General features: G+C 44.2%; 1 long non-coding RNA gene across 2 annotated transcripts in view; it reads left to right on the plus strand.

Annotated features, from left to right (window-relative positions):
- LOC103690543 (uncharacterized) overlaps positions 1–13,116 on the plus strand; it is a 59,728-nt gene extending 46,612 nt beyond the window's left edge. For both annotated transcript variants that reach the window (XR_015629608.1, XR_015629609.1), the window contains one exon: positions 9,698–13,116. This is a non-coding gene — a long non-coding RNA (uncharacterized LOC103690543). The remainder of the gene's footprint in view (positions 1–9,697) is intronic.
- Positions 13,117–26,803: the final 13,687 nt, after the last annotated feature.

Below are 26,803 nucleotides of genomic sequence, written 5' to 3' on the forward strand. Positions count from 1 at the left end.
TCCTCTTTTCATGTTTTATGTCCCATGTATTTACTCCACTTCTTTCTCCTCCCTCCACCTTAATATCTTCTCTTCCCTTCAGTTTCTGTTTCATATCACACACACACACACACACACACACACACACACACACACACACACACACACACAGGTTTTCCACAGGAGAGGAAATATATGGTATTAGTTTCTAGTGTAGAATTTGTACATGAGTGTCCCATTGTTCTTGACCAAGTTGAGAGTCACATGGAAAAGCCACTCAGTAAGCCACAATTTCTAAGAAAATTCTGATTTGACACAGATCCAATTTTTTTTCTTTTTTTCGGAGCTGAGGACCAAACCCAGGGCCTTGCGCTTGCTAGGCAAGCGCTCTACCACTGAGCTAAATCCCCAACCCGAGACACAGATCCAATTTTGCTACACTCTGATGTTCATATTTTCTTGTATTTCTGCCATACTGGCATTGCCATTGACTTTCAATGGTCTCTTGATATTCTGAAACTCTTCCTTAATGACCATCTTACTCAGGCGCTCTAGAGCAACAAAACTAATATGAGAGAGGGGGGAGGGAGGGAGGGAGAGAGGAAGGGGGTTGTTAGATTGGCTGACATAATACATATGTGCATCACTGTCGGCCTACTGGAAAGGCTGGCAAACTCATATCTGTTCCATCCACAGGGCTACATGCTTTAGCAGCCCCATCTAGTGCTGAAGACTTGTTTTGAAGGCATCCACTGGTCTTCAGTTCACACTGGAAGCTGGATTCCATGTCAGCAGAAGTTGACAACGGCAGCAGCAACAGCAAAAGAAGAAGAGGAAGAGGAGAGGGAGGAGGAGGGGAGGGAAGAGGGAGAAGAGGAGGAGAGGGAGGAGGGAGAAGAGGAGGAAGGTAGAAGAAGAAGGGAGAGGAAGAAGGGGAAAGGGGAAGAGGAGGGGGAGGAGGGGAAGGCAGAGTAGGAGTAGAAAAAGAAGAAGAGGAGGAGGAGGAGGAAGAGGACGAAGAGGAGGGGGAAGAAGAAGAAGAAGAAGGAGAAGAAGAAGCAAGGAACAAAGGCAAACAGGCAAAAAATCTGGGCTACTAACAGAAAGCACCACCCCATCCATGTCTCCTCCCCTTCGATTAACACTTCCAGGAGACACTCTTACACACACACACACACACACACACACACACACACACAGAGAGAGAGAGAGAGAGAGAGAGAGGGAGAGAGGGAGAGAGAGAGAGAGAGAGCTCTCTTAGTCGATCCCAGATCCAACCAATGTACCAACAACACAACTATCACAGTGACTTTGAGTTATATTTAAGCTAATAGAGCCTCGTATTCTAAAGTCGATCATTTATACTAGCAACCTTGTCTTTTAAAGGTACATATTTAAGGTTATTTAAAAAGTTATTTTGATTCTACAATATCACCAGCAATTCCCTGGCCCTACAAAGGCAGGCAGAGGTAATATATTATTTTAAAAATCATTTTTAAATGACATAAATGAAAATAAAAAGAGCCCATGCTTCCTTTGGTCTGCAGATTTTAATCTATGTATTATTGTTGTGGAGGTGGAATTAGGCAATATTTGCCGATCTAAAGTGCCTAAGCAATTGTCACTGTCTCTGAAGGTTGCTGCCTAGCTTTCTCATCTGTTCCCAACAGAGTCCTGAAGCTACCCCTGTAAGCAAGGTGCAGTTCAAAACTAGAGACTCCGCAGGATCACAGGATCATTAGACCTGTGGCCTGGGCTCATTCTTCCAGCATAACCCTGAGCGGTGTCTCCCCCTTAATCATTCCTCATAATGACAAAGTCAGCTGAAACTATGTGGAGAGAGGCAGGGAGGCAGATAAAAAGAAAGAGGAACCATCTTTCTTTCTCGCCTGATCTCTTCCCTGAGCCTCTGTACCATCTCAATGACCTGGGTTCTAGCACCATGTAACATTCAGATAAATATATATCTTAGTCCACTTGAGAGAGGGAGTTGGGTACCATGGAATGAAGAGAGATTTCCTGATGGTATGATGTGTATGTGTGTGTGTGTGTGTGTGTGTGTGTGTGTGTATGCGTGTGTGTGTGTGTGTGTGTGTGTGTGTGTGTGTGTGTGGAGAGAGAGAGAGAGAGAGAGAGAGAGAGAGAGAGAGAGAGAGAGAACGAACACAGGGATTTATATGCTACAGCATCAGAAATCAGTTCTTTCCACTATAGAGTCCTTGGTTCCAACTCAGGTCCTCAGGCTTGCACAGCAAATGAATTTACCCCACTGAGCCATTTCTGTTTCTTTGTTATGAATTTGTCATAATTCCTTTACGAAGTCCTGGGAATTGAACTCAGACCTCACACAGGCTGGAAAAACATTCTCCCTCTAAGCTCCAGCCCCAAGCTCAGAACAATTGTAAAAAGTAGTAATTTCCTAAATATTTATCGTCAGGAAGCCTCTCTGCATTCTGTGGTACCCAACCCCCTCTCTCGAATGGACTCTCTTCTTGGGAAGTAAATATCTGTTTATCGGCATGTGGTTTTCCCAAACATTTGTTTTCTGTTACTTAGTCAAGTCACTGTGTCTTGACTCGGATTCTCTGAACCTGCTAAGATGTGGCGTGTGGGCTGGGGCAATGAGAAGCAGTGTTCTAGCTAATATGTGTGAGGATTTTCACTCGGCCACTGTTAATGCCGAGGAGGATGAGCTGCCAAAATCTCCCTGTGATGAAATGAAGATATCTGTGGTTTCCTATTGCACTACTGATAATTCACTGTGGTGTGATGGGATTACACCACGGCAATGGCACATGTACGTCACACTTGGAAGATGCTATTTATTGACTTAATGTGGATATTATTGCCCTTGTTTATCACAGAGAAGTCTCTTGTAGTGATTTGAAATATAACATGGTTGCCGTTAATCATCCCGAATACAAAATGCCAACTTTAAACTGGTTACACTGTATTAAATACTCTTCAAACCAGAAAGCAATTTGATTTTCAAGTTTGTAAAAAGCTACATGTGTCAGATTGAGTGTAAACAGCGCTCAGAACACAAATCTAAGTTTCTCTATAGCTAGCTTTAGGTAATGTAAGCTGTATGGGTAGATGGCTTCTGGGTAAAATGATTATCAGAAATTTTAAATTGTTCTCCCCACAACCAGGAAAGAGCCTGTTTTCTTGTTTGTTTGTTTGTTTGTTTGTTTCTATACTCACCTTGAGGACTAGTTAATAATTGTATCCATATTTTCAATATTGAACTCACAGGAATTTGCCCTTTAAATGGTGGTAGTGTCAAACAACAGCAGGCAGCGAGCGGAGAGGGACGATGCTTTCCCTGCCCCTACACTGTTCAGTTGTGTGCTGTCCCCATAGCCTTGTTTGTTACCAAGTTGTGAGGCCGAAATTACATTTTATAGATCAAAAAACTTTGAGGGAGAGGGGCTCCTGCTTTTTTCTCATACAACAGAATGGGACTAATAACAAAAATCGTTCACCACGTGCACACTAACTGTATAGCCCTTTAAAAATCTGGGCTGTAGTACAAAGGAAAAGTGGCGTGTGGCTTTCTACAGAACACTGACTTTGCAGGGAAGAAGGGCTTGGTCCATCTTTAACCTGCCTTTTTATTAGTATTATTAGATGCAGGACAGTTTATCTGCATTGTTAAATAGCTGAGCTTTGAGGGCTGCTCCTCTGTCTCTATCATTTATAAGGAAAATAACTCAGTGGGTAGTGTTTTCGCATCTTAAAAATGTATGCCACAGTTCCGTTATTTTAAATAGACTATTTTAATTATAGAAGTAAAACATGCTCCTCGTAGGCAGCCCACAAAATACACGGGTGAAATCAAGTCTCTTAAAGTGCCTCAAGGCTGTGTTTTCAAAAAGCTCTTGTAGCCATTTTGAATGTTAAAACATTCACTTAGAGACTCTTGTGCCTTTTCTTTTGACATGAACTGATGAGCCAAGGAGGACGGACCCGTGAAGTTAGGTAACTTGGAGATTCGATGTCATTTCAAATTTGACTTCTGTCCCCTGCACTTCTCTTCTCCAGCATATTTATTTGTGACCACTTTGCAGAGAGATTAAAATGAAAATGTATGAAGAGTCCCAGAAGGTAGTCTGCTTTGAAAAGCTGTTTACTTGCCTGGGGCCTGGTTTGGGAGGTGAAAGGTCAGGGGTAGTCATAAGAAAGCCCTGTGGGCTGTCCATTCAGTTGAGCTCAGTTCTCTTTCATCTCTGTTTTTGTTGACGCCAGCTGTGCCTACCTTAATCCTCCCTGTGCATTTACATCTCTTTTTTTCCCTTAATAATCAATTTATAAGCGAACCTTGGGAGGGGACTGTAGGGACAAGGGAGCAATGGCTGGAAGCAGGGTTCAGGAAGAATTAGAGGGAGAAGAAACCTATCAGGTAAGGAACTCCTGATGAAATGGCAGTGTTCACCGGCATGTTTGTCGAGACTTGATTTGAGAGCATCAGTGAATACCATGAATCATAACCACTATCTCAAACCCAAACCCAAGGGATGCCAGTGTGCTAAATGTCTTGTGAGGATTTCAAATTGCTTCCCATAAATGATCTTTTTGCACAATGAAACAGATGATGGGTGGGTTCCACGATTCTGAAGCTATTAAAAACCAGAAGGTAAAATACAGCTAGCAGAATGCTTCCCACCCTGCATCACTAAGATGTTCTGCCTTAACCCCCCCTTTCCAATAACAAAAAGTTTGAGGTGAAATAGGGGTGGGGGGTTGTGGATTTCTGAACCCTGGTGTGTAAACAGAGGGAAGCTGGTGATAGAAGGGGAAAAAAATCAGTCAGTATGTCCTGGTCAAGTTTGGTCTAAAAAGCCAAGAATACAATATGAACACACTGACCAGGGAAGAGGCTTTAAAAGAGAAAGGTACACAAAAATAACAAGAGTCCCAGAAATGGACCACAGTAGGCTAACTTCCTGAAACACCCAGTTAGCAGTCTTTTACATGGCTGAGGGTTAGATTGGTACGTTGGTGCTTGGATAATGCCTGGTTGTGGCTTCACCTGTGGAACGCAGCACTTTGGACTCTCATGCTGAGGTGTAAAGAAAAAGGGGTGCTGCTGCTGTGGTCAATCTACAGGGGGAAAACGGGGGTGGGGGTGGGGCAAGAAAACATCACAGCCAAAGACTACCTTATCGATGTTGAAGGAATTTTCTGTGCATTATTGCTTGTTTCTTTTGCAAAGGAGAAAAGCGTCTTTAATATTAATCTCAAAGGTGGGGTAGGGTGGGGGAAAGAAGACAAGGCTGCCTCTCTGGAGACACTGAAGCCCTGGCTTGATGTGTTGGGTAGGGAAAATGCTGGGTGCCCCTCAGTAACCCCTGGCAACAGCCATTCCCAGAACAGCTGTCAAGCAGTGACTTAAATGGATGACCCAAGTGCTGGCTTTGTTTTTTTATTTGGCTGCTTGTTTTTTAACCCTGATGTATGCCTACGAACACCTGGGGACTCTCATTCTTTTGGGGAGAAATACGCTGGCATATATTTTATGTTCAGAAGGTACTTTTGCTTAAATACCCAAGAGAAACGGCTTCATTGTCTATGAGCACCAAAAACCTGTTAAATATATTACTCTTAAAAGCCCGAATCCCAAATTTAGTGCTATCACAAGTACCATCATTCTAATTAATGCTCTCTGCCGGAATTTAAAAAATTGCACAGCAGACAGGAAGGCTTCATTTCTCCCCCTCCAACCCTTGCCTTCTCATGTCAGACGACTCGTATTGAAACCCTAACTCACACACAACTTGGATAAACTTAAGGCAACCATACTACTCATATTGAAATCCTAACTCACACACCACTTGGATAAACTGAAGGCAACCGTGGACCCTCTCCACACCTCTGTTGGACATTTACAAACACAAAACTTGATATAGGACCTAAGTGGAGGAGCGAGCTCCAGGGGAGGCACTCAGCATGCTGCCCAGCTCCTCCTGATCAGTGCCAAGAATAAGATAGCTGGCCATGCCTTACTTAGTAAGTGCACAGTGCTAGAGACTGTCTGACGATCACTAGGAAGAAATAACTGGGGCTAAGAGCCTCTACCACAAGATTTCCTTATACTTCGTCATTTTGCACCTTTACAAATGTCCTTCTGAACTTAACAGCCATATTTTTTATCATATACCACTCATGTACATATATTACAAGGGACATATAAGTTAAATCACTTAATGAATTCATAAACCTGCTCAGCGGCTGGGCCCAATTTTCCTGAATACCTTTTTTGAGTTATCAAAGCTCCAAGACCACCAGGAACACTGCTGATCCTGCAAAACTGCATTCATTAAACTCGCTGAGCAAGAGAAAGCAGCACCTTGGCAGAGTCTCCGCACTTTCCTGAGGGGAAGGAGGAGGGGGCGTGTCGTGTCTATCTGGTGTAGGGTGGGCACAAAGTGGTCTGCAGCAGAGCTCAGAATAAGCGGAACTGGGCAGGGGTAGGTCTGAATTTGTAATGAGAAGAGCTTCTCCAAGTCTTCTTGTCTTGCAACAAACTGGACTAATGTGAAAAAGCTCTTCAGTTGTGTCTGCTGTGTATTCCATGGCTCGGATAGTTCACCTACTTCGTAAATTTTATGCTATGGTTTTGCAAGTAGTGATCACTGCTTTGATTTTCATCCACAGTCATTCACGTTTTCTCTCAAACAGCATGCATGATCTGCACCATTAGGGACACTGGTACTGATGGAATCATTTCACTAGTTGCATTTCTTAAAATGCCTCACAAAGCAACTAATGGGAAGAAGGGGCTTTGTTTGTTGATTTGTTTTGGCTCATGGTCTAAGGGGTGGCCAGTCACAAGAGGCAAGCCACGGCAGCAGGAACTTGAGACAGCTGATCATGTTGAGTCGGCAGTCAGTCATAAAGCAAACAGAGAAGAATCCTGATGGTCAACTTTCTTTTCCTTCCTTTTTTTCAATTCAGTTCAAGATTCTAGCCCATAAAATAGTGCTACTACATTTAGGGTGGGTCTTCTTATCTCAGTTTCCCTTGAAGATATGCTCAGAATTTTATCTCTCATGTGATTCCAGTTCCTGTCATGTGATTGTTTTCTTCTGATTCTTCTAATTAGCACTAATTTATTTCACCGATCTAAAAATTTACTACTTTTGCAAGTCATTTCCCATAAGGATGGAATCTTATCTCAGAAGAAACTACACAAAAAACAAAGCAAGAAGTGTCTTGAACACATGTCTTAGGTTGTTATTGCTGGGATGAAACCCCATGAGAAGGGGGAGGGGGGAAAGGATTTATTTCATTCACAGTTCCACGGAACAGTTCATTATAAAAGAGCAGTGAGGAAAGAATCCTAAGCAGGGAAGGACCCTGAAGGCAGGCTCTGATGCAGAGGAAGGAGCTTCGTGTATTACCGCGGTACCTGAGCCTTAGAAGTCCCGTATGGTGAGCAGAAGCCAGACTCCCTCCCTTCCTATGCTTGACAGCAGTTCAAATTAAAACATGCTAAGTAAAAAGAAAATTATCTTTTGAGTCTCCAACAACATTCTGACTCCCCTGTGACAATTTTTACTAACTGCACATCAGATAGAGGGCTAATACCCAAAATATATAAGGAACTAACAAAAACTAGACATCACGAAAACAAACAACCCAATTAAAACTTGGGGTACAGATGTAAACAGAGAACTCTCAAAAGTAAAAACTCAAATGGCTAAGAAACTGTCAAAGAAACGTTCAGCAGCCTTAGTCATCAGGGCAAATCTGGTCTACTTTGAAATTTTATCTTACACCTATCAGAATGGCTAAGATCAATAAAACAGGTCTCAGCTCATGTTGATGAGGATGTAAAGTAAGGGGGACATTCACCCATTCCTGGTAGGTAGGCAAACTTGTACAGTCGCTGTGGAAATTAGTGTGGCTGTTCCTCAGGAAGATGGGAATCAATCTACCTCAAGATCCCGCTGTACCACTCGAGCAAATACTCAAAGGATACTTCATTCTAACACAGAGACTTATTCAATCATGTTTATTGCTGCTCTATTCAGAATAGCTGGAAACTGGAAACAACTTATATGTCTCTCAACAGAAGAATGGATAAAGAAAATGCAGTACACTTACACAATACAGTATTACTTGGACAATTAAAAACTGAAATCATGAAGATTTCAGGCAAATGGAATTAGGAAAGAAAGATCACCCTGAATGAGGTAACTCAGACCCAGAAATACAAATATAGTATATGTTGTGTTTTATAAAAAGAAAAAGGCAGGGATATGTTTGGTGGAGACGAAATATGGTGTGGGGGAAGGGGGCCCATGCTGAGGCATCCCTTCCCCCTGAGGTACCAGTCACATGATAGTATCATATAGAATAGAGTTTATTTAGGTCATGGGGAAGGGAGTTGAGGAGGTAGGAGAGAGAGAGAGAGAGAGAGAGAGAGAGAGAGAGAGAGAGAGAGAGAGAGAGAAGATGGAGGAAGAGGAGGAGGGAGAGGAAGAGGAGGAGGAGGAAGAGGAGGAGGAGGGAGAGGAGGAGGAGGAGGAGGGAGAATAGAGACTGGCCATGAACTTATGTAGAGAGAGGAAGGAGGGGAATGGGGAAAGGACAGAGAGGGAAGACAGGAAGACAGAAGAGCAAGAGAGAGAGAGAAGGGGGCAAGCAGCCCCTTCTATAGTGAGTCAGGCACACCTGACTGTTGCCAGGTAACTGTGGGGCAGAGCCTAGAGGAAATGCCAACAGTATATATTCACTTATATGTGGATGTGAGCTGGTAAGTTCATGACAACCAAGCCTCTGTAGAACCACAGAGTAATGGACTACTGAGGGACAGATAGATCTCCCTAGGAAAGGAAAATGGACAGTTATGAATGGATGGGAACAGCAGTGTATCAGGTAGGGATGAGAAGAGTTGGACGGAGGGAATACAGAGTCAAATAAAGAGGTATTTGAGGGGTAGTATGAAAACCTAATACAAAAAAGCTTCCTAAAATATATCATATATAAAAGTGGTATAAATGAATTGCCAAATAATGAGGGAGACAGAGCCACAACTGGACCTCTTTTGTCACCAAACAAAGACTCCAGTTCCAGGAATAGAATTACATCTAATTGAGTTGTTAGCCAAAGGGGACTCATGGGAACCCACAAACAACCCAGGCTGTTGCCAAAACTACAGGCTGCTCTCCACAGGCTGACAGCAAGCCCCCGTTGCTGTAGACAATACCTCCACTCATTGAACATAGAGGAGTTGAGCCAGTGCCTCTATAGAGCCTTTGCCCCCTGCTTGCTAGTGTCTTTGGTACAGAAAGGTACTCTTCTTACTACCAAAAGAGAAACATAAACACCAACCCAGCTACAAAAACTTTGCTCTACAATGGTGTCCTGCCTGCTAAATACACTGGGGCAATGGCACCATAAAGCTTGTAAGAGTAGCCAACCAATATTTGATTTGACTTAAGGTTTCGAGAGACATGACCCATACCCAATGCTGCTTTGGTGACAAAGAGCCTGAAACTAGATGGTGACCCAGGGGAAAACCAAATACTGTAATTCTACTAAGAGCACACGCCTTTAAAATGACCCCTGATGGCCTTGCCCAGCCATCTTCAGAGAAACTTCCTCCTGCAGTAGATGGAAATAAATACAGAGACACACAGCCAGCCTCATGAAGAGAGTGAGAGACCTTAGAACACTAAATGGGATGTCTCCATCGTATCTCTCATTTCAGGGCTCAGAGAACCAGTGGAAGAGGAGAAAGAAGGAGTATAAGAGCCAGAGGGATGGGGGACAGCAAGAAAACAAGGCCCTGTAAACCAACGGGACTGATGTACACATGAACTTACAGAGACTGAGGCATCGTGCACAGGGCTTACATGGGTCTGCACCAGCTGGGGTCCTCTTGCTGCAAGGAGAAGCAGACACATGCCCCGAGCCCTAACCAGAAGCATTGATAACCAGTCGATGGATAACCACTTGCAAATGAAAACTTCGTTTTCTTCAAGGGAGTTGCACTGGGGAAACAAACGACTCTGAAGGGTAGGCTGCTTGCACTGCAGTAGTTGGTCAAACTCACTGGCATCCTTGGGGGTTCTTGTCCCAAAATGTTGTCAGAGCTTTGTTTTTAATCTTATTTTATATTTAAATTTTTATGTGTATTTTTTCCTCTTTGTACTCTTCAGGTTCTTGGGGTATATACCAAGGCTTTCAGTTTCGTGTTACAGGCAACGACTGAGCGTGAGAATGAGTGGCTCTCTGATTCTTGTGCCCTCTCTTGGGCTCTTTTACTTGGGCTTGCTTGTTTTGTACTACTGCGATGTGTTAGTCTTTGTTTTGATCTAATTATATCTTATTCTATTATTACCACTTGGAAACCTGATTGTTTTCTAGTGAGAGAGGGAAAGGGGATGATCCAGATGGGAGGGAAGGGAGGTGGAACTGAAAGGAGTAGGGCGGGAACTATAATCAGAATCTATTATGCGAGAAAAAAATTTATTTTCAATAAAAGAAAAAACAAAGAGGCTGTATATTTGATGTTGTAAATCCGCAGAGGGAGAACTGGGCGAAATCGTGAGCTTCATGACACTCTAGTGAGGAATATAAGCTGTGTCTCGCCACGATGTTCCTTGTTACTTGATTTTCCTATGCATCTTAGAAGAGCGATGGTTCAGAGGAATGACGGTGAATATGGTCTAGTCCTTAGCCCTCAACAAAATCCTCCTTCACCACCAAAACAAATCCCTTGAAATAAGTTCCGAGCCGTTCACTAGCCTTTGAGCTGGTCAGCAGTATAATCTCTCCCCTATGGTATTCCTATACAAGAAGTTCATGTGACCAACCTTAACACTGTATTTGTTTTCATCTCCACTACAGTAAGTTCGGATAGTCAAGAGAAGACCTCTTATCCACCCAGATGCTGCTCAACTTTGCCATGTCTCCAAAAGACAACAGTGTTTGATCTGCCCAACTGAATTAATCTGGAAGGAAAAATGTCCTTCAGATGAGCTATTCAGAAACCCTTTCTGTTAGCTATTGCTGTTTTCCTGTTCAGTTCTTGGGGAGACTTCACAGTTTTAATTTTCTTCCCCAGACTAAGTTACTCTTGTGTCTTTCATCCTCTTTCTTCAGATTAATTAATTACAAATTAATCTTCTGATGTGGATATGTGCTTCTTCTCTGTTGCATGTGTCTTCCTCTGAGTTAGGAACACAGGAAAGTAGCTATGATGCGAATAATGTTCTAATCACTGAGCAGTATACACTGATCACCACGAGTCACAGAGGGGTGAGTGGATGCTCAGACACAATTAGGTCCTTCACCTTTGCTCAGGGAAATGACAATTTTCCTTTAGTACATGTGCATGTAGTTACATCTTCATAGACATATTTTTCTTGCATTCATTACTTAAAAAGAAATGAAGATGGTTAATATTCTCAGACTTTGTCCTTTGTTATTTTTTACAAAGGAAAATGGGTACCCCCACATCACTAATATTCCGAGCATATGTTTCCTCCCCCTGCTGGGTGATCCACACTGGGTTTGCTTTTGAGTCAGGAGATGTCTTTGACTTTTGGCTACAGGGTGGAGATGCTGGAATAACACTGTGGACACTTTTGTGTGTTCATTGTGAGCAAATCCCCCACCCCCACCCCTTTCCTAACCAGATGTCAAATGGGTCATGTCTGAAAACACAGTTCAGATTTCTTTATTACAGATTATTCATTTTATCTGTATATATCTTTAGCTGAAATTATCCTGGGGAACCTTTGTGTTGGAAGCACAAAATGATATGAAAAGTCAAGGTGCATTTTTTTTTAAAGCAAACCTAAAAGCTGAAGGTAGGTGTTGAAAGCAGAAAAATCATTCCTTGAACTCCCCAGGAGTTGATCAAAGAGGCAGCCATAAATTGCAACAGAAGCAGAGATCCACTCTGCTCTGAAAGCCAGCCAGCACATTGGAAATGTTTTCCTATTTATTCCATTAATTCTGTGATAGCAATCTCTACTGACAAGATTTGCAAATCTAATCATTTATTAATGAAACCTGTCTGGTGGATTGTACCCAAGATCCTCCTGAGGTCCCAGCCTCTATGTGACCACAGCCCTTTGCTAGCTACAAGCTTATTGTCTTGACAGAACGTGACATTGGAATTTCTGAAACTGTCAGGAGAGAGCCAACTCAGTTGTAGCTTATGACTATATTCAAAGATGGCCGCCAGGCACAGCCTTGCTCCAAGGACCAGCCTACTGGCCAGTTTTCAGGATCCACACAGCAAGCATTGTTTCTTCTGTCTGCAGAGAACATTCTCTGTGAATCCCAGCCCAACATGTGTGGTTTTAGGTTTTGTTGCAGACAGGAATGAAGAATTGGACCTGTTTTTGCATTATTGTTAACTCACCCTGACAAAGATAAGGTTGACCCGACTCTTGACTAAGACATTGATTTTTTTTCCTAGAAATTTCTCTGTGGTTTCAGATACTTCCAAAATATCACCCCGTTTCCTTGGCGACCATCTAAGCTTTATTCCCTATGAACCGACATGGCTTGATTCATCAGTGAACAGCCAGCAGCAGCCACACAATTTACACGCTTCCTAAAGATTTCCTGGAAAGAAATCCCTGCCCTGAGCTCTTTCAAGGGCTCTGTTTTTGATGTCTCACAGAGCATAGCTAAAAGTGATAATAATAATAATAATAATAATAATAGTAATAGTAATAGTAATAAGAATAACAACAACAACATCCTGTAACAAGTCCACAAGGAACAGCAATGTTGATGGAGATAATGAAATGCAGAAATGAAAACCCCTTACCAAAGCTCCCTCACATGTGCCTAAGCTCTGTTCATTAATCTGTGATAATTAGGCTCTTTTTTGCAGAGGTTAACAGCAGTGGCCCATGGTAATTAAGAATTCTATCACTACCAAAGGGATTAAAATGCTTCTAGTGTGACACCTGTCCAGCTTTTAGTACATGTTATGTTTACTTTAAGTATGGATTTCCTATGTAAGGAGTATGTCTGTCTGTGTGGGGTATGTGTGTGTACAGAGAGAGAGGGAGGGAGGGAGAGACACCTATGATCTTATATTACTTTCTTCAATGAGAGTTAACAAAGTTTTTTAATTGTAATCTAAATAAAAGAGTAACCTATTGCTTGGATCATTAATTTTTTTGGCTTGGCTGTATGACCTTAGAGAGGTATCTGATGCCCTTTGCCTCAGTTTCTCTATCTGTAAGATGGTGTGGTAATAGACTCTTTTAGAGTGCCATAATTTAATAATGGTAACCATCAGAATTGCTAGCATTCCCTGATGATATACATTATGCCATGTGCTGTTCTGAACTCATATGTGTCCTCAAAACATTTCAGAGCAAAAGAGGTTGAATAGGCTGCCAGGACCACTTAATCCAAGTCACTCAAGAACAAACTTCCTCCAAAGGGTAGTTCATTAAACAACATTCTCTGTTTCCTCTAGAATGAGAATTACTTACACCTCGTAGCAACTTTACTTTGGTAATATAGCCATTTGGCTTAGGCTGGATATAGTAGCGTGATTCCATCCATGATAGACTCCATTAATAGAGACTCACAAGATGGAGAAGGGAGCTGTTTCACCTCTGTGCAGTTTTGGTTATTAGGCTAAATGAAGTAAGAGACGCAAAGGTCTTATTGCAGCACTTGGTGTATGTAAGTGTTCAATAAACAGTAGCTGGTGTCATCAGAGATGTGCACTGCAGAAGCCAAGAAAGGGAATATCGTGTATTTCCCTTGCAAATTTTTATGTACATTGCCCATCCCCTTACCTACAATGGATGTTTTCTAAGCCCTTGGTAGATACTGTGAATGGAGCAGAACATACACCTTTCCCTTCATATTCAGTCAACCGTAGATATGATGTACAAAAGAAGATGACTCATATCCTAGGATGGTGGCACAGTCTACCACGTTACTCAAAACATCACATGATTTAAAGTGAGAATATTTTACTTCTGATTTTTTGATTTTATATATATATATATATATATATATATATATATATATATATATATATTTGGTTCTTTTTTTCGGAGCTGGGGACCGAACCCAGGGCCTTGCGCTTCCTAGGTAAGCGCTCTACCACTGAGCTAAATCCCCAGCCCCTCGATTTTATATTTTTTAATTATGGTTGACCACAGGCAACTGAAACCTCAGAAAGAAATATACCTAATAGAGTCTAGACTATAGTCATTTCTAAATTTATTTAATATTAGTTTTAAATATGTAGGTGTGCAGTTTGTGACATCACAGAGGAAAGAAGAGAGAGGGGAAGAGATAGGAGATACTTCATCTTGTCAATTGACTTAGAAGCCACCTCTCTGAGCTTGTCCATAACGACGGTTCCATGAAGGTTTAACTGAAGAGCCGAGATACACTCTGAACTTGGTCAGTACCATTTTATGGACAAGGGTGCTGAACTGAATTAAAAGGAGGAAATGAGGGAGAGAGGGTGCTAAATGCCAGCGTTCACTGCTGTCTGCTTCCGGTCCACAGACACCCTCCTGCTTCCGTCACAGCTAGAACATTCTTACCACACTGGACTGCGATCACAGCTGGGAGCCACAGTGAACCCTTTGCTCCATACAGTGCGTTGGTTGGGTATTTTTTTCACAGCAAGGAAGGGAGAGAGGGAAGAGATTTCTAATCCTTAAACACCCCAAAGGCTGAATTTCAAAGGCCTCAGGTCTCATGAGGGAGAGTGATTTTGCCTGTATTTTGAGGGGTTTTTTTTTTTCCAGACTAAGTCAAAAGGAAAACTGACATAGAGCTGCCTTGCCCCCAAAATAGGGTTCATTTTTATCCAGTGTTTCAGGACTGCCTCCCTGGTGGCTTTAGTCACGCTCTAGCGAAGGCTAAGAGTGAAGGTTTCAGTGGCGACATGAAAGCCCCACACTGGAGCCTGGCAGAGTTTCCATAGCAGCTGCCACATCCATTAGCAGTTCCCAAACCCTCTCCCCAGATGAGTGTGCGAACGGGCAGGCTGGCACTTGCTTTTCCGGATCCTGCTTTGACTTTTATTGGGGGCAGGGGGGCTTCTAAAAGACTGACACTTTCATGGAAAGAAGAGGAAGAGAAAGAGGAGGAAAAGAGGAGGAGGAAAAAGAGAAAGAAGAAACAAGGAAGACTGAGAGAGAGAGAGAGAGAGAGAGAGAGAGAGAGAGAGAGAATATGAATCTCTGTCAGCACTATACTTGAATTAAAGGTATTCCAAGAAATGACCTGGAAGTTCTGCAAGATCTTCAGACAGAAAAATCATTCGCAAATCTTCCTGCCGTAGGTGAGAGTGGACTGACATCCAAGTTTCCTACCAGTTCAGTTTCCTCCTGGTTTTCTTTGTAAAAGCAGCCTTCAGCTTGTGCATGCTGACACCGTTGCCTGTAACATCGAGCGACTCTAAACCCATATAGTCTTGCTCTCCCCAGGTGTGGTGAAGAAGGAGAGACAGTTATTTGCAATAAGTGACATATTTTTGGCAGGGTTTCTTATTCAAACATCGAAAGGAGATAGAAGCTTTAACAAAAACTAAGCAGTAGCATGCTACTGTCACTTGCTATTCTGTAAACCTGTTTAAAAAAAAAAAACAAGGGGTTGGGGATTTAGCTCAGCGGTAGAGCGCTTGCCTAGCAAGCGCAAGGCCCTGGGTTCGGTCCCCAGCGCCGAAAAAAAAGAAAAGAAAAAAAAACCAAAAAACAAAAAACAGGCCATTGGATTGTACTGAATTCCTTACCACACCACATCTAATGGTCCAAATCAAATGACTTCACTCATCCAAGACAGAATTAGGTTGCTTATCTGACCTCCTAAAAAAACTCAGAAGAGAGCAATGACCAGTCCCCAATTGTTCTCCATTTCTGTCTTCCTATTTGCTTGGTTAGAACACCCACTATCATACAGAAGGAGGTGTTTTGGTTCTGGAGTCACCAAGAAAAGGCAATTAAGATCTTTAAACTTATCTTGATGTAATTTGGTTTCAGGCCAACTTGTTTGTACTGGACATTTTGAAAATTCATGTCAATCTCCTCATATTGCCTGGCTTCCATCATATGAAGTATCCTTGTTTTCCTTTTGCCAGCTTAACCTGAGAGAAAGTAAAATCTCACCTTTATCTCTTCTCCTAGGTCTTTTTCTCACTTAGTCTTAACACAAAGGGTCCTTTTCTCCCAGTTTGGAGTGGTGGAGCTGCCACTGTAGAATAAGAAATCTTCATGCGCTGGGCCTGGCACAGATGAACTTGGAAGGGAAATTACGAAAGCAGACATGGTTTGGCTTTGCCGTAAGAGAAAACCAAGCTCTAACAACGACAACAAAGATCGAAAGAGAGAAAATGATTCTTCTTGTTAAAGTAAATTAATTAGTTGGATTTATATGAGGAGACAGAAGGGAAGGAGCCAGGCTGTGTCCCACATTAATAACTCCCTCAGGAGAAGCCAGATTGGATTGAAAGAAGAGGACGGGGGAGGGGCCTTCATGCCACCTTGGAAGGGAAGGATCTTGGGTTTTCCTCTTTTTGCACTCTGTCACCCCTGCAGACACAAGCACACATCCCGAGTCTGACATGAAAATGATGTCATCTTTCTTTTTGACTCACCAACCAGACTACATTAATCCCCTACAGCGTGAAGGCCAGCAGGAGGCTGCTTAAGGGACTTCAGGCCTGTGAATAAATGATGACCCATTGGTTAGGGGGCGGTAGCCTAGATACATTCAGGATGCATTAAAGCAATTAGCTGGGAGAGAAGTCAGAGTACAATTTCCAATCCCCAAGAAGGACCAGGCCATGCCTGGAACTGGGTGGGGAACTCTACAGCTGTAGGTTGGTAAGAAACACTTAGCAAAATGACTGCCCAGGAAAGGATCGTGCGTGGAGTCCTGCCCTTTGGCCTGGTTTCATGCTGCCGCTGCTGAGTGAGGAGAGGGTTTCAGGATGGTGAGAGCCAGGAACTGGATTCTCCTGTAAATTACTGCGCTTGAGCCAGCCCCGTCACAGATATTTCTGGATTGCGGCTTGCACACTGGTAACCCTGGTTGAGTCTGGTCCCAGGGATGCTTTTGGCTTGGCCAGAGCATTTGCTCTGGCCCAGTATTTAAAACAACAAACAAACAAACAAACAAACAAACAAATTCAAAGCAGTATTTTTAAAATTCAGAACAAATTTTTAGATCATCTTGAAAAGCCTGCGGTGTGTTGATGCTGGGTTGGCACAACTGCCTGCCCCCAGGGGGGCTGGAGTAGCTTTGTGGCTCTCCTTGTCGCCCCAGGTCTCTCTCTTCCCTGTTACCAAAGCTCCTCGACTCCGCTCATTTACATGTATACGGACCCCTGCCTGCCATTTGAGTTTCTGATCTCTACTCCATCAATTGATTTCTTTCTTTTACTTCCTTATGTACTGGAACAGGAGCTGTAAGGATCAGGTTGGCCTGGACCTAAATATGTAGTACACGCTGGCCTTAAACACAAAATCCTTCTGCCCCAGACTTTCAATTCTGTGATTCTAGGCACCCACACACCACCAGGCCATCTTAGACTTCTACCTGAAATGGCTTCTGAGTTTGGGTCAATCAGAAGTATCAGGTGAACTCTAGAACTTCCACGTCTGTTTTCTTCATAGATTCTCTTTAATCCCTGCTCTCTAAAGGGCTTTCATCTATCGGACCTTGCATATGAACCCTCCTGTAGGCACAGCCATGACTCTGAGTCTGTGTCCTTCCCAGATGAAGCTCTGTAATACACTGTTTCAATGCACTTAGAAACAGCAGCTGACTGTGAAGTAGCCCTGAGAATAAGGAGGCATGGGAACGGGGTTTAATTGCAGAAATGTGGGCCTGTGTGGATATTCATCAAGGGAAGAGCAGCCAAAACTATCCTGAGCTAAACACAATGCTTCCAGGCAGTCTCATCTTCACTTCAGCATGAGGAGATGTGAGACATAGCCCCTAGCTCCTAGGAACAGCCAGCCAGACCTCCCCCCACCCCTCCCTTCATATTCCTTCTTCCCTGATGTGTGCTGTGTGCATCTCTGAGCCAGTAAACTCCCCCCACCCTCACCCCCACACACCGTTTTTGTTCTTATTCGAATTTTCAATTGGAAATGTCATTTAAAGACAAGCAATTGTGCCAGTGACTCCAGGAGATATGGTCCCACAGCCTGGACTCCCTCCTCTGAACCCTCAGATGCTTTTCTCACCTCTTGCTTCCTCCACTCTCTTTCCCCCAACCACTTAAGGCCTAACAGGAATGAAGTGCTAAGGGGAACTTCCCTCCCTTTCCCCCTCCCTTCCCCTGCCCCCTCTCCCTCCCTCCCCTCAGCTGCACTACATTTGGGCACTTCTAAAAGGCATGTCTCACTCTTCAACTGGCACCCTAGTCCCAGTAAACAATCACATTGTTTAAAACTAAAGGGCAATCCGTGTTCTGAAGGTGGCTGAGGGCCTGTTTGACTACTATGCTCCAAAGATGAGAAGGCACTGAAAAAAAAGTCCAAGGTACACAGTCAGAAAATGAATAATTCAACTTCCCTCACACGCCGAATTAACCTTGACTTATTTCTTGCTTCCCCGCCCCCATCACGCCGACTTTTGCCTCTCTCCAACTGGAGTTGGCTGAAACCACCCAAGCATGCATTTTAATCCCATCTGGGAACGTCTTCTGCTCTATTTGGATCACAGAACATGAGAGCAATCCGGTAAGTACGAGTTCCCCACAGGAAGGGGGAAGGGGTGTCCTGAGAAAGTCTACAGTGAGGGGTGCTTGGGGCATCATCCACACCCATGAAAGATGACCACCAACTAGCTTTCAACTGATACTGACAGCCAGAAGATGAAGCAATTCAGGATGTAGGGAGCCTCAATGTTTCTATTTTTGTATCACTCATTTTTCTTGACACAACTCCCTGCCCCAGCTTCCTTATAGTACTGTCAAACAGCAACACCTACCACCTTCACCCCGCCGGGAAAATAAGAATCTTCATCGGGTTTTAAAAGGCAGGCGGAGAATGTTCTTGCTTTCTTAAAACCAGCTCACCTCTCACAGGTAGAGTGTGGCAGCATCATGTGTTCAGCACAAAGCCGCATGTTGCACGAGTGCTTATGTGCGTGCGTGCGTGCGTGCGTGCGTACGTGTGCGTGCATGTGTGTGTATGTATGTGTGTGCGTGTGTGCATATGTGTGTGCACATATGTGCATGTGTATGTATGTGTGTGCGTGTGTGTGCATGTGTGTGTGCATATGTGTGTGTGCATGTGTGTGTATGTATGTGTGTGCGTGTGTGCATATGTGTGTGCACATATGTGCATGTGTATGTATGTGTGTGCGTGTGTGTGCATGTGTGTGTGCATGTGTGTGTGCATATGTGTGTGTGCATGTGTGTGCATATGTGTGTGTGCAAGTGTGTGTGCATGTGTGTGTGTGCATGTGTGCGTGTGTATGTATGTGTGTGTGTGCATGTGTGTGTGCATGTGTGTGTGTGTGTGTATAGGGGGTGGGCAAGTCCCCTGACATAGAAAAGCCCGTTCTTCCAGGAGATGCCCCGTTTGTCCAGGAGATGCCCCTAAGGTCCTTCTCTTGACCACTTTAAAGGAAAGGTAGAAATAAGTAGGGAGACAAACGTGCTTGACCAACTCAGAGAAAGGTCTAAGTAAGTCACTGGACGTGTGGTGCTTTTCTTGGTTATGCTGTGAGAGAGAGTCGACAGGCATGGTGATGAATGCCTGTGGTCTTTGCTCCTTTGAAGGCTGATGCAGAAGGATCGCTTGTTTAAGGCTTGTCTGCATTACAGAGTGGGTTCAAGGCCAGCCTAAGCAACTTGGTAAGCATCTGTCTCAAAATAAAAAGTACGAAAGGGGCTGAGGAATCTAGTTCAGTGGTGGTTTAAATAAAAATGGCCCCCATAGGCCCACAGGGAGTGGCACTATTAGGAGGTGTGGCCTTGTTGGAGAAGGTGTGGCTTTGTTGGAGGAAGTGTGTCACTTGGAGACAGGCTTCGAGGCCTCAGAAGCTCAAGCCTGGCCAGTATGTCACTGTCACTTCTTGCCAATCTGGATGTAGAACTCTCAGCTCATTCTCCAGCACTATGTCTGCCTGCACGCTACCATGCTTCCTGCCATGATGATAATGGACTCCAAAACAAAACGGTAAGTCAGCCCCAATTAAATCCTTTCCTTTATAAGAGTTGCTGCTGTGGTCATGTGTCTCTTCATAGTACTGGACTAAGACAAGTTCAGTGATAGAACACTTACCTACCATGCCCAACCCTCAGTCCTGAAGAAAGAAAAAAAATGCTGTAGCCGTTCAAATGGTATCCTTAGGGGTATTAGGAGCTGAGGCAAAAGGGAATCTGGGTTGAAACTCGCTCTTGTTAACATAGGCAAGCTAACTTCTAGAAGAATGTTGTAGATATTGTCCAAGAAAACGTTCTGCAGTGGTGGAATGTCCTATAGATGTGTTGCTCAGTGTGAAAGCCACTAGCCATCTGTGGCCACGGGACAGCTGACTTGTGGCAATTTACTCTTTCTTAATTTTAAATGACTTACATTTAAAAGCAGCTTTGGGTAGTGGACAGTGTCAGAGGAGATGGCAAGGCAGAGGCAGCATCTTCTACATCACTTCTCAATGAAGCAGCCTTAAGAATGTCTATCTCCAAACACTTCATTCAGAAATCCCGTCCGTGTTCTCCAACAGGAGGAAGGAAGAAGCGAACACTAGATCGAGCTTCCTAGAGGTGCCAGGCCTGAGGAAAGCACTTCCGAATTTGAAATTGAAACTCCGACTCTGCTATAAATAGTGTCGCCCGTCGGTGCAGCTGGGGAATCTGCAGGTGACAAATTGAAGTGTGTGGCCAAGAGTTACAAGACGAATAGCTGGCAGAACTGGAATTTTAGTTCCTATTATAAATAAGACGTATTGTTCTCAATGCTAACCTCATAGAGAGAAAATCAGTTAGCAAGTTCACGGCTATGTCGGACTTGATCTTTGGCTACTGGATTTTCTTGGGTTAGAACTGAAAATAATGGATAAAGGAGCGACCTATGTTCTTGTGCTTGTTGGTATTAACAGTGGGACACACTCAGGTCTGAAGTGGTCCCTCCCGTGATTTTCCCGTGATTTTGTTGTTGTTACTGAAGGAACTGAAACCCAAAAGAAGTCCATAATTAGGCAAAAAAAAATGTGTCCCAAGGAATAAAATCCCCTTCCCCAGTGGGGAAAAACAAACAAACAAATAAAATATAAAAAAACAGCCTCTGAAACTATCAGGGTCCCTAAAGGAGAGCAGGCTTTCAGAGGAGGGTCAGTCTAGCACCCCTGGCTATGGCTGATGAAGAGAAAGCATTTTCCTGCTGCTAGCCATTCACGGACAAGGTTGGTGTTGATTATAATTAGAGCCACCTTTCTAGGAGGGGGTGGGTGCTTCCAATGCCAGCTCTGCATTTGCATCTGGCAGCTGGGACGCTGCCACCTGGCCTGCTCTGTTCTCCAGAGACCTCTCAGCTGCTTTCCCGGGACAGGTGTGATGGGGGCAAGGGAGGGAGAAAACAGCAGGGACAGCGACCATCCTGCAGGCAGCCATTCACAGTGTGAGTCTGCCCTGCTCATGCAGCAGACTTCTGCTATTCCAGGACCCCTCAATGGCTGCTCGCTTTCTAGACCAATGGGCTCTCGGGTGATAAGTTCAATCCCCAGTTCTGTCAAACCTGCAGTTTCTTCCATGACCTACTTTCCTCACTCTGTGGTACTGCAACAATGCCTTGCTCTGATCCTTGTTTAGACTCATTTTTTGCCTGCCATGGTAGGAAGCCCAGGCTTTTGCCAAGCTCTCCCCCCACCCCACCCCCACACCCCTTGAATCCCTGACAAGTGTTGATGGGAAGAGAAAAAAAGAGAGGGGGAAAAAAACAAGGGAAAGAGAGTTTTTAGCTCTCCCATAGACTCTCGGGCTCCAGAGGGACCAAAAACTGGCCCATCAATAAGAGAAAAATCAAGATGTGCTTCTCAATTCAGAGCAGAATTGGAATCTGAGCCTGTTCCTCTCTAGCGATCTACCTTTCACAACCCACCTCCATTTCCTCAGGGATAGTGAGAAATAAGCCATGCAATGTCAGGAATGCTCTGGACCCCACAGCATCAAAGAAAGTGCTGCTTCTGAAGGATCAGACTTCAAGGAAGATTTCTCTAAAAGCATGTCCACCATGTCTTGGGTGAGCCAGCCCAACAAAATCCTTTTCACACTCACGGCCCACACCTATTATTGAGAAAGTGGAGTGATCAAGGCCCAGAAGAGTCTTTGTGCTCTGTGAGTCAAATGTAAGATCTGCAAGCAGACACCAGGTAACTTGACCCAGGAAATAATACAGAAGAACAATAAAACCATAACCAGCCTTTATTGATTGGTTTCCATTGCCACGACGGTCCTGCGTGCTTTTGAATTTGTGGTGTGCCTTCTTGTCCAAGACCCCTGGATACAGATCCTGCGGACGACCTCATGTCATAAATCCTGGGGTGCAGGGCAGAGTGCCTGGTTCCTAAGGGGCCAGCTTGGACCTGCATCATCAATCTCTCTAGAGCCCGTACCTGCCATGGACTCTGGGTCTAGCTTTAAACTACCTTCAAATGCCGCCTTCCAGTATTTTCTCATCTCATCTCAAATACTAGGATGACTTTGGTAGACTGTGACCTCCACGGCCTCCAGCAGTCTCTCCTCTGGCCACCTCTGTGAACCCTGAGCTGAATTCACCCTGGCTCCTTCCCCCTACTTGAACCTGCCAACATACACTCTTCTGAGACACCCTCCCTGTTTCCTCTCCTAGAGGACTGGGGCTTTCAAAATGACCATGCTGGTCTCAGGGTGGAGGGCATCCCAAACCCCAAGTCCCTTTTAGTCCAGGGTGATGTGTGCTTTGGAAAATGTAAAGGGAATTCCAGAGATTCTGAGAGACTCTCCTCTGGGAGTAAAATAGAGGGCTCCTCAGGGATGTCCTTTTCTCTGTGTCCCCTCTCCCACTATATCTGCTCCTGAGTGAGGATAGAGTTTAAAGCTGTACTGTGTGCCTCAAAAACCACAGAATGCACTCACTTTGGACCTACTAAGAACATAAAGGTGGAAGGAAAACTCCTGGGAACTTGCTGTCATGAAACAGTTCCCTAATCTGAAATGACTAACTTGCAGGTTTAAAAATTACTTTGGGGTTGGGAAGGTGAGTCAGTGGGAAAAAACACTTTCTGTGTATACAGGACTCAAGTCTGTATCCACAGCACCCACATAGAAAAAGCCAGACATGGCTGCAAGTACCTGTAATACAGCACAGGAGTTGGGGAAAGGGGTGGTAGTAGGGGCAGGATGATTTCTAGGGCTTGCTGACAGCCAGCCTAACTAGGTACAAACAATCAAACAACGAAGAAACCCAGTAAGCTTCTGGGTCAGTTTCAGATTATCTGGTGTTTGCTTATAGATCTTGCATTTGCCTTATAGAGCACAAGGATCTTTGGGGCCATTTCACTGGTTCCTTGGTCACTTCACTTTCAGTAACAGCCGAGACCATGAGTGTGACCCTGTTTCAAATGGATACGGCAGAGAACAATAGAACAGAATAACTGTTATCTTTCTCTAGGTGCTATGAACACATGGGTACACAAACCTGGGCGGGTGCACACTAATTAAATCACCGGTGGTCAATTAATCATATCTTTTTGTTACTTTTAGCTGAGAGCATCTACTGGATGGAGTTACCCACCCATGATCAACCCTCAGGAGGCTATGTGGCAACTTCTTACTCAGTGTTGGTTACCGCCATCCATCCCCGCCCTTCCCCATCCAACTGATTCATCTCCTGTGCCTCTCCCCAAATTGCCCCAGTAAAGACAACCTGTCCAACACTGCACCTCACTTCCTGGCCTTAGCACTCGTCTCTTCTGCACGTTCCTCCTCATCTTCACATAGCCATTTTCTTCTCTACTGAACTCAAGTGCCTCCTCGCCCAAAAGAAGTCCCTCTGCAGCTCAGCCTTGAGTGAACCACCCAGTAATTTCCCTGCACACTATGTATTTATGCCCTTCATAGAACTTAGCACTCTATAGAAGTGTCTTGTTTAATACCTCTTCGAAAAAGATTGTTTTAACTTCCAGCTATAGAATGAATGCCCAGGGCTTAAAATCACCTGCAGTGTTTGTGAGTTTCAGTGGGTTCTCTGCCTTTCCCCCCTTCCCACCTCCTATTCCTTCCTATCTCTGTTCCTTCCTCTACTCTCCCTCCTCCTGATTTTGGCTGATGTGCCTCAGCTGAGCTATTTTCCAAATTGTGAGAATCACTTTGTATGCAATGGCTGACATCCTAGTTGGGACATCTCCAATGAGGCTTGGCTTTGGTTTTGTTTTGCTTTCTTTTCTTTTCTTTCTTTTTCTTTCTTTCTTCCTTTCTTCATTCCTTCCTTCCCTTCTTTCTTACTTCTTTCTTCCAAGCTGGCAATGCACTCAATATGTAACTGAGGCTTTTCTTGACTTCCTGATCTCCTGCCTCTACCCCAGTCCACCCAACAGTGTACATCCCCACGCCCAGCCACCATTTGGTTTTCAGTAATTCCTTTAAATTGAGTGCTTCTGTGGTACATCATGAGGGTTTCTTAGCTTCCGTCCTTGTTTCCCCGCATCATTATGGTAGCTTTTAGTCTTTCAGACATATTAACATATGCTTGATTATGCTCACTCTCAGATGTAAGTGACCCAGTTTTAAAACTCAAATAAATAGTAAACACAAGGGCCCGGCAACTTGACAGAAGCCTGCCTGAAGAGAGTAAATGTACTAGGAGGGCCTGAGAAGGAAGATTTGGAGAAACAACACCTCCCCTTTCAGGTTCAAAGCCACTCAGGAAAGCTTTGAACACCTGCATAAGAGCCTCTGCTCTGGTCTGACCTCTTCCTTCAGCTCCTTGCAACCTCTGAAACCTACCAGCTCCTCCTGATGATGCTGTCAAGCAAGATGACTACAACTCACCCTCCCTCCAAAGGAGGAGCTCTACCCCTCAGTGAGCAAAGGAAAAGGGGTTCTCTAACAAACAACCTAAGACAGAAACATCAGGCAAGAGGTTGGTGGCATAGGACATCCTTTCCTGGGGTAACTGGGCACCTTTCAGCTCCAAACATGTCTGCTGGCTGGTTTGTCTAGAACCCGGTTGCTTTGGATGCTGAGCAGTCACCAGGACCAACAGGCAAAGCTCTTTCTCCATCCTCATCAGATCAGAATAGTACAATCACACCCTCATGGGTAGTTCTGTAGGAACTGAAAGCAGAGGAAATATGGGTACTTCCTTACGATGCTATTTCTCTCTAACCCCTCCCACACATGGCTTTCAGCACTGGCTTCTTCTAAGTGACCACCACACGTCTTTCCATGAATTCTCTCCTTTGTGCCTTGTGAACTCATACATCCATATCTGTAATTTACAATAAAAAGACACCCTAAATTATAGACTACTTAAAGAACGAAGACCAGAGCTTGACACCTGCTCCTGCCACAGAGGCTTCAGAATGTCTATGTTGCTCGTCCCTAATGAACTGTGGGATTAGTGTGAATGATACCCAAATAATTGCCTCCCTTCCCCAAAGAAACCTAGACAACTTCCACATCTGGTCTGCCATATGATTCTCAAGTAGACATCCAAAATTACATTTTCAGAGACAAGGGGGTCGGGGGAGGAAAGGTATCAAGAAGAAAATCATATCTGGGTCAAAAGCCATGAATGAAATTAAGAAACTGTGTTCTGAGTTCCGGACTCACATGATCACTGTGGGTCAGCCATCAATATGTAGATAGGAAAAAAAATAATTGGCATAAGCTCCTTGAAATTTCTGCCTATAGGCTCCCCCAAGGAGGCCTCAGGGAGATTCAGATCGCGTTTGAACAGCCAGGGTTTGATAATGAGAATTGACATTCTAGTGTGTACTACAAAAGACACTTCCCTCCTGGAACCGAGAAAAGTACTTTAATCAGCCAAAAAGTTGCTGCTATAAAAAGGGGAGGAAAGGGGAGGAAAGAACCCCCCTCATTGATTGTTTCTGCCCTGTTGCTAGGCCCTGCTCCCACCAAATGTGCAAGCCCCTCTGGCATTAGCCGTGCCTACCTCATTAATACCATTTGTTCACTGCTATGCCAGAAAACCCAGCTGATTCCCAGGAAGCGAGGTACAGAAGGTGGCCCAGGGTTTCCGGGTGCTTAGGCGCACAGTTCACACCTCATGTGTTAGGAACTCCCTTGCTTTTCCAACCACTCTGAGGATCTGGGAAATGGGAAATGGGCTTCCAACAGAATGGTCTCTGGCTCCTCCTTGCCTGGTCAACCCTCCAGGGCGTCTGCATGATAGTTATTAGTTATAAGTGGGGGGGGGGGGAAGATCAGAAGCAAAGATAAAAAGGTTAAAATCACATATGAGATGTGGTGAGTGAACAGACCTTGAGATTGAAAATGGTAAGTCTGAGAAAACCTCCACCTTCGCCGGCAGAAGCTAAAGCTAGAACAAAGCAGGCGCTATGCCCAAGGCAGAAAATTAAAAATTGAGCAGCTTCCCTTCTGAGAGGGGGACCATAGGGTGAGTTTGCTACATATTCGCCTCACCACCCTCTGTTCAGATTACCTGCTAGCATGCTGATTTCCTTCATCCCTTGCTTCAAGCTGAAGCAAACACCCTAGCACCAATCAGCATGGATGCTAGTACCGTCCACAAGACAATAATCCTGGCAAGGTTTAGCGAGGCGTCCGATGCTCTGGCTTGGGGTAAATAGCCACATGCTTAGTACAAACAGCCAAACTTATCCTTGA

Source organism: Rattus norvegicus, chromosome 9 (genome assembly GCF_021556685.1).
Source record: "Rattus norvegicus strain SHRSP/BbbUtx chromosome 9, alternate assembly SHRSP_T2T, whole genome shotgun sequence".
NCBI lineage: Eukaryota > Metazoa > Chordata > Mammalia > Rodentia > Muridae > Rattus > Rattus norvegicus.